The sequence below is a fragment of the Cygnus olor genome, chromosome Z (genome assembly GCF_009769625.2).
Source record: "Cygnus olor isolate bCygOlo1 chromosome Z, bCygOlo1.pri.v2, whole genome shotgun sequence".
In the NCBI taxonomy this organism is placed as follows: domain Eukaryota; kingdom Metazoa; phylum Chordata; class Aves; order Anseriformes; family Anatidae; genus Cygnus; species Cygnus olor.
The window spans coordinates 62,454,625-62,462,318 of NC_049198.1; the positions used below are offsets into that span (position 1 = coordinate 62,454,625).

The 7,694-nt window shown below is 48.9% G+C and overlaps 1 long non-coding RNA gene across 1 annotated transcript; it reads right to left on the reverse strand.

Annotated features, from left to right (window-relative positions):
- Positions 1 to 441: 441 nt before the first annotated feature.
- LOC121061875 lies at positions 442 to 2,966 on the reverse strand. Its single transcript, XR_005815309.1, has 2 exons — positions 2,849 to 2,966; positions 442 to 748 (listed from the first exon to the last, which is right to left on the reverse strand). It is a non-coding gene; the product is annotated as an uncharacterized LOC121061875 (long non-coding RNA).
- Between the last annotated feature and the right edge of the window lie 4,728 nt (positions 2,967 to 7,694).

Genomic DNA, 7,694 nt, shown 5'->3' on the forward strand with positions numbered 1-7,694 from the left:
CTTTCCTACCTGCTTTCTCAGGCCTACTCCTGAATCCTCCATCCAACCGTGACCACAGAGGGATGGAGGCTGGGGTTTAACAGCCAGTGCTCGGGGGTTTCTCTCTGCTGCTCCTTCTCCTAGCTCTCTGCCCATGCTCCAGTGTGGATCCTCCACTGGTTACAGGGAGTATCTGATCCACCATGGAGCAACTCCCCCTCTTCCTCTGACCTTGGTGTCACCTCTGATGTTTATCCCTCCTTTTGTTCTCTCCTTCTCTCTCTCTGTCTTTTTTTGCCCTTTCTTAAACACATTTTCTGCAAGGTGCCCTCAGCATAGCAAAATTCTTTGCTCACCCTGCTCAAAATTCCCTCTCTCACCTTCCAGAAAACATTATGCAAACTCACAGACTGAACCAGGTGTGAGGATTAAGCAGAAAGGAAATGGAAAGAAAACAAATACTGCATTTACAGCAGTTTAATCGTCTAAACAAAGGAGGCTGCAACCAGATGTGTGCACATACGTGCGTGTGCACTAGTGTGCTTAGACGGTGGGAGCGTGAGAAGGAGCAAGGGTAGCCTGGGGACTCGCAGACTCCTGATGATGCAAAGCAGTACAACCAGCCTCAGATGCAATTCTTATTTATGGCAGAAGATACTGTATGCATTGGTGAGGGGTCAGCGAGGCTGGCGCGGTGTTCAGCTTCCAGCCATTAGCCCATCACTCTGTACGAAAAAGTTCCCTCCATCTCTCTGCTGAGGTGCCAAATCTGGAAGAAATGCAGAGGTAAAATTAGAAGGATGAAGAGAGTTGTACTGCATTTCAGGTGTGGAAGGCGATTAATTTATGGTACCGGGTCTTGGCTGAAGAAAGCAGTCGGTTGTAGACACTGATAGTTAAAGCTATTTGATTCAATCCATGTTACAACACATCACAGAAAAATTAGCATCTGTTTGAGATTACACCTATAACGAGCATTTTAAAGAGGGGAATTCTGAAGGCAGCTACGGAAACTATGGACTTTAAAACAAGTTCTGAACTTCTGGGACTAGTATTCCTTCCTTCAGTAGCCCCTTAAGGCTTCACGGCCAGGGCTTTGCACAAAATATGAGCAATAAAATGCAGAGTATCACATGGGCAGGGAAGCACAAAATTCTGCTGTTGGGAAACTTGTGGAAGTTGAAAACTATATGTGTGATACCATTGTGGCTGCAATGAACCCTGAGTTATGGTGAAATAAACAGAGAAATGTTTTCACATATATTTGCTTTTTTGAAGCACATTAATGTTTTCACAAGAAGACGTTTCCTGTCCTCATCTATTTGATTATAGGAGGTATTTATTTTTCCTAGCCTCCTTTTTTCTTGCCTCTTCAGAACTTGGTTATTTCTCAAAACAGGACTAGAGTAAAAATTACTGATAGGAGGAAATTAGAAAAAAATATTTTTGAAAGAGAAAAAGAGAATATTTTTAGCGAATAATTTCAAGAGTGGTGCTGCACTGAAGGAGAAACTTGTCTGATAGTTTCATCCTGACCCATGGTTTATACTGGGTCACTCAATATATATATGAAATGAAACCTCTCCTGTTTTTAGTACTTATTGGCACACAAAAAGAGAGGCAGTAGATCAAGTACAAATGATGTTCATTACAAACTATGTTCATTCATTTTTAGAGACTGGCTGCAGGTCAGGACAAGGGCAAATTAGCTAAGCAATGAGAGGATGCCTGTGTTGCACAGGGTCTATGAATTCTTCGGCTAGAGGAAAAGACAGTTCATATGGCTGTCATCCTTTCACCTTTCATAGCAGTTTAGTTACAGTTTTTTTGTTTTGTGAGAAAATTTAAAATGATAACAATTATTAAAATACAGTGACAATTCTTTAGATCAGGGATTTTTGTGCCTTCAGCTCTCTGAAAACAACCAGAAAGGATATATAAATCAATACAAGTAATAGAACAGTTAAGAACTAATTTTACTCAGTGTGGTGGGTTTGTCTGGCAAGGTTTTGGTAGCAAGGGGGGCTGCAGAGGTGGCCTCTGAGAAGAGAAAGCCCCAGCTGCTCCAAGAGGGACCCGCCGCTGGCCAGAGCTGAGCCATGAGCAACAAAGGGCAGGCCTCTGGGAGAGCAGAGTTAAGGGAAAGAAATGCTGGGCTACAGCAGCTGGGAGAGAGGGGTGGGAGTCAGCCCTGCAGCTCCCAAGGTCAGTGCAGTAGGAGGGCAGGAGGTGCTCCAGGCACGCAGCAGCAGTTCCCCTGTGGCCTGTGGAGAGGCCCCTGGTGGAGCAGGCTGTCCCCCTGCAGCCCATGGGTCCCACATGGAGCAGATCTCCACGCTGCAGCCCGTGGAGGAGCCCCCGGTGGAGCAGGTGGATGTGGCCTGGAGGAGGCTGCGGCCCATGGAGAGCCCCGCAGGAGCAGGCCCCGGGCCGGAGCTGCAGCCCGTGGAGAGGAGCCCACGCAGGAGCAGGGGGTCTGGGGGGAGCTGCCGCCCATCCATGGGGGACCCATGCTGGAGCAGTTTGCTCCTGGGGGATGGATGGACCCCGTGGTACGGAGCTGTGTGGGAGCAGTTCTTGAAGAGCTGCTGCCTGTGGGCAGCCCCCGCAGGCTCAGTTTGGGAAGGACGGCATCCCGTGGGAGGGACCCCACGTGGAGCAGGGGCAGAGAGATGATAAGACAGCCTTCTGGAGTATCAACCATTCCTTTCATTTCTATGTCACTACTAGTTACTGGCCTCCAAAGAGATGTCCTGTGTCTGATCCCCACTCTCCTAGCATGCTTGTTCAACCAATTTGCAACCCACTTAATGGTAAATCAAGGCAAAAAAAAAAAAAAAAAAGGAAAAAGACACATCAAAACACCAACCCAACCCAACAGTCTTTGTAACATCTGGGGCAAAGTGCTACAGGCCCTGTTGGGGCAGATGGCCCATGGTGACATCACTGAGTGATGGGCTGTGACCCCGCAGCCCTCGCTGCTTATCTTGGGGCGCCAGCAGAGGCCACGTCAGCCCAGCTCGTGGCTGGACTCCTGCTGAGCGTGTGTGCGAGGCTTGGAGCACCGAGCGAGGATTTGGTGGAGCTGTGCTGTGGGGCCACCGGCAGCTGTTCTCAGTGCCTGTCCCCACAGTCACTGCCCGTGTTTCCCTGGCCCTGCCTGGCTCAGGCAGCTGGGGCCCCGCGGGGCGCACTCGCAGCAGTGCAGGTGAGCTGTGTGGGAACACATGCCCTGGGGCAGCCCGCGGGGGGCACGGGACAGCCCAGCCGTGGGGCTGGGGGGTCCTGCTGAGGTGCCAGGAGGGCATTGCCTCTGCTCGCCCTGGCACAGTGAGTGACCTTGGCCTCTCTCCCTTGTGCAGATTCAGACAGCCTTTGGCAGCTGCAGCGCCGGGGCAGGGGAGCAGCTTCTTCACCTCAGCTCTCCCCAGCCCACTGTAGAGCCCGGTGGTGATGGATGTGCCATCGGACTGGACCTGCCCAGCCTGTGGGGAAGGTCGGGACGATGTCGCCTACGTGACCCCCTGTCTCCACCAGCTCTGCTATGGCTGTGCCCTGCGGTGGGCAAAGAAGAATCCAAGGTGCCCCTTCTGCAGGGAGGCAATCAAAACCATCAAATACTCGGTGAGGTCGGCCAACGATTTCTTGGAGTGTGCTGTCCCAGAGCCCGCAGAGCACTTGGCTGAGGTTGAGCAGGATGAGCAGGAGGCTGTGGAGCCGGTGCCCAGGGCTCCTGAGCTCAGCTTCCCGCCCGAGGTCTGGGCAGCCTTCTTCCGCGAGCACCCAGAAAACATCGAGCCCCTGCTTGCGTGGCTGCAGCAGGAGCTGGAGACGATCTCCGGCTTTGAGTGGTAGGAGGTGGCTGCAGGCCTGAGCACGGTGATCGGCTTCCTGTGCGTCTACGGGCTCGATGAGGAGGGCTTGGTGCAGGCGTTGCAGCGTTGCCTGAAAAACCAGACCCTGCCTTTTGTGGTGCGGCTCATCACTGCCACTGTGGAGCTGTGCAGCACAGAGATCCGCCGGCAGCGTGACTGCCAGGACGCCCATGCTGCAGGGGGCCAGGAGGACAGCCCCGCGGCCACCCACAGCCATGCCACCTCTCCAGGGGGAACTCGTGCCCGTGCCACCACAGAAGAGGAGGAGGCACCTGAGGAGCCAGGGCAGGCAGCAGCAGGTCCCTCCGCCCAGGGCAGGGACTGCTTGCCTGGGGGGCGCCGGCGCGCCCCAAAGAGGAGGGCCAGCAGCAGCCTCCAGGACTCTCCCCAGCCCCGCAAGAGGCCGCCCCGACGGCGGCACTAAGCGGGCACCCCACGGCTGGCAGCATCACATCTGAAAATAAAGAGATGTTACTGAAAGAGTCTCTGTATTATTGACAGTTCAGACATTGCTGCTGTCCGTACCCATGTTGGTTTCACAGAATCACAGAATTGTAGGGGTTGGAAGGGACGTCAAGAGGTCATCGGGTCCAACCCCTCTGCCAAAGCAGGTTCCCTAGAGCAGGCTGCCCAGGCAGGCGTCCAGACAGGCCTTGAATATCTCCAGAGAAGTAGACTCCACAACCTCCCTGGGCAGCCTGTTCCAGTGCTCCGTCACCCTCACCGTGAAGAAGTTCTTTCTCATGTTGGTGCAGAAATTCCTGGGCTCCATTTTGTGGCCATTACCCCTTGTCCTGTCCCCACGAAACGCTGAAAAGAGGTTGGCCATATCCCGTTGTCTCCCACACTTCATGTATTTATAAACATTGATAAGATCCCCCCTCAGTCTTCTTTTCTCCAGGCTGAACAGGCCCAGGTCTCTCAGCCTTTTCTCACAGGGGAGATGTTCACAGGCCCCGTATCATCTTTTTGCCCCTACGCTGGACTCTCTCCAGGAGATCCCTGTCTTTTTTGTACTGGGGAGCCCAGAACCGGACACAGTACTCCAGGTGAGGCCTGACCAGGGCAGGGTAGAGGGGGAGGATCACCTCCCTTGACCTGCTGGCCACGCTCCTTTTAATGCACGCCAGGATCCCATTGGCCTTCTTGGCCACCAGGTGCTGCAGCCCGTGGAGAGGAGCCCACGCAGGAGCAGGGGGTCTGGGGGGAGCTGCCGCCCACCCATGGGGGACCCGTGCTGGAGCAGTTTGCTCCTAGGGGATGGATGGACCCCGTGGTACGGAGCCGTGTGGGAGCAGTTCTTGAAGAGCTGCTGCCTGTGGGCAGCCCCCGCAGGCTCAGTTTGGGAAGGACGGCATCCCGTGGGAGGGACCCCATGGGGAGCAGGGGCAGGGAGCGACCGTGAGGGAGGGGCGGAGACAAAGCGTCAGGGACTGACCGCAGCCCCCATTCCCTGTTCTCCTGCGCCATTCAGGTGAGGAGTTGCAAGGAGGTGAATAAGAGGGGAAGGTGTTTCCATTTTGTTTCTAGTTCTCACTGCCCTACATTGTCATCAGTTGCCAACAAATTAAGTTAATCTTCCCCATGCTCAGTCTGCCTTGCCCATGATGGTAATTCATGAGTGATATCCCTGTCCTTAATTCAACCCATGAGATTTTTTCTTTCCATCATATTTTCTTCCGCTGCTGCTGAGGAGGGGTAGTGAGAGAGCGGTGTGGTGGGCAACCACAAGCCAGCCAAGGCCAACCCAGCACACTCAGCAACTGAATTACTCTCTATTGCATTGAACAATTTATTCACTTGCCTTAGGCATAATGTGTACTGTCATAGCACCTATGCTAGCACTTATCATCTACTTTTAATGAAAGCTGATCATTTCAGCTGTTCCACTTTTCTTGTCTCTATATCTGTTGTCCCAGTATTCAAGGAAATAAGTGAAACTTGGCCATAGATATATGGCATTACTCCCTGTAATGAGACTGAATGAGACTGGATGAGACTGAACCACAACAGTTATGCTAGTACAAGACCACATAGTCCAGCATTTCTTGTTTCATGCGGCTTATTGGAGTTTCCCCTTTGAAGTTTCACCCTTGTGGATCTAGCTAAAATAGGTGTGTTTTGCATTGCAAATAATATCTCAATTTTGCTTCAAGTATAAACTGATTAAAATATATGCAGTACTTGGAAATAATGTTCTTCCCCTATAAAACTGGACAATCATCAGAGTTAGTGCTTTACTTAGTATGCTGGAAGTGGCCCATACTGGTTAAATATCTAGAATGGGAGGGTAATCAGCTGCAGCACCTTTCATTGTCAAACTGTGGGGAGTATCTGCAGGGTAGTATAAAACAATTTAATAATCATGTCCATTTAGTTGGGACAAAGTGTATTTGATAGGATGACTTAACAGCAATGAACATTTGGAATGAGTTATTCAAGATCAGAGTGAGATATTCAGAAGAGGAGCCAGAAGAAAGAGAACTGAAGAAATGAAATAGAGTATGCAACACATTATGAACTAAAAGTGATGAACAGTTCAGAGAAAACTTTTGTTTGTCATAACTACAGTTGAGCCAGGAACATAGAATCATTCTGAGAAATCACAGAGCATCAGGTTGCCAGGAGCTACAAAAAAAAAAAAAAAGCTTAAGTATCATTAACAGGTATAATTACAGCATTATAGAGAGTTGTGTCTGGTTTTGACTATTTAAAAACTTTATTTTGGGGCCAGAGACATTTCAGGATGAAATTTGTTGACGATTGAAAATACTCTTCTGCTAAGTTATTAACTTGAATAAAATAAGTAAAAAATAAGGAAAATAAGGAAATATTCTAAGTAACTAAGTTCTAAGGAAAATAAGTTCTAAGTAGTTCTTGCACCTGTCAACATGATGCAAATATAAAGGGGAATTTACATGACCGTAGTTGTTACCCATCCATATTATAACTTGGCTTTTTTGCCAAGGCTAGCATCATTTCTTTCATGATTAATTCTAAGTATAGTATGTTCATGTAACATTCTGTACCTTGAGCAACACATGCAATTACTACCTTTGTGATGGATGACCAGGTTAGCTAGCAGGGACTCAAAATAAAGCTGTCACCCAGTGAGTTAGTATCACCATATAGTCCAGTACTTTATAGCACTACTTTCAGAGTCAGAGAGCCACATGATCTGACTATATATGATCTAACTTCTGGATTACATTCAAGATGCTGCTTTTCACCTATTAACTCATTTATTTTCTCCAAGCTGGTCTTCCCCATATCTCACCATCCTTTCCCAGAGCTAAAAGCAGAAAGGACAGGTGACTACCTTATCAAAGAATAAATGGAAAAATGACAATGATAAAAGACAGTTTAGCTTATAAACTTCATACACAGTAGAAGCAAAATGAGAAATAGATGTGAAACCACACAAATTAATTGGGAGGTGAATTCAAGCTGGTTTCACTGAGGAATATTATCATCTTGATACAAATTAAAACTACACAGTGGCCCTCAGTAGCAAGACTACCATGCGAACATGGAGATTTTCTAAAGGAAAGAAGAAATGATGCTTACCTTTCTAACAGTTGACCATAAACCATCATCTCTTCTTAAAAACCATGACGTTTTTCACAGATTTTGGAATACTTGGCCTGTTCTGAACAGTGTGTACAGATAGATAAAGAATAATCTAACGGTATCAATTTCTGGAACATCTCCTTATTTTCAGTTGAAGCTTCAAGAATCTCTCACCTTGAACTTAAATATTTACATGCCTTATATATTCACTACCTGACACATGGTCTAACCTCTTTTATAATCTGGTTGAAGATCTACCTAGCATAGCAT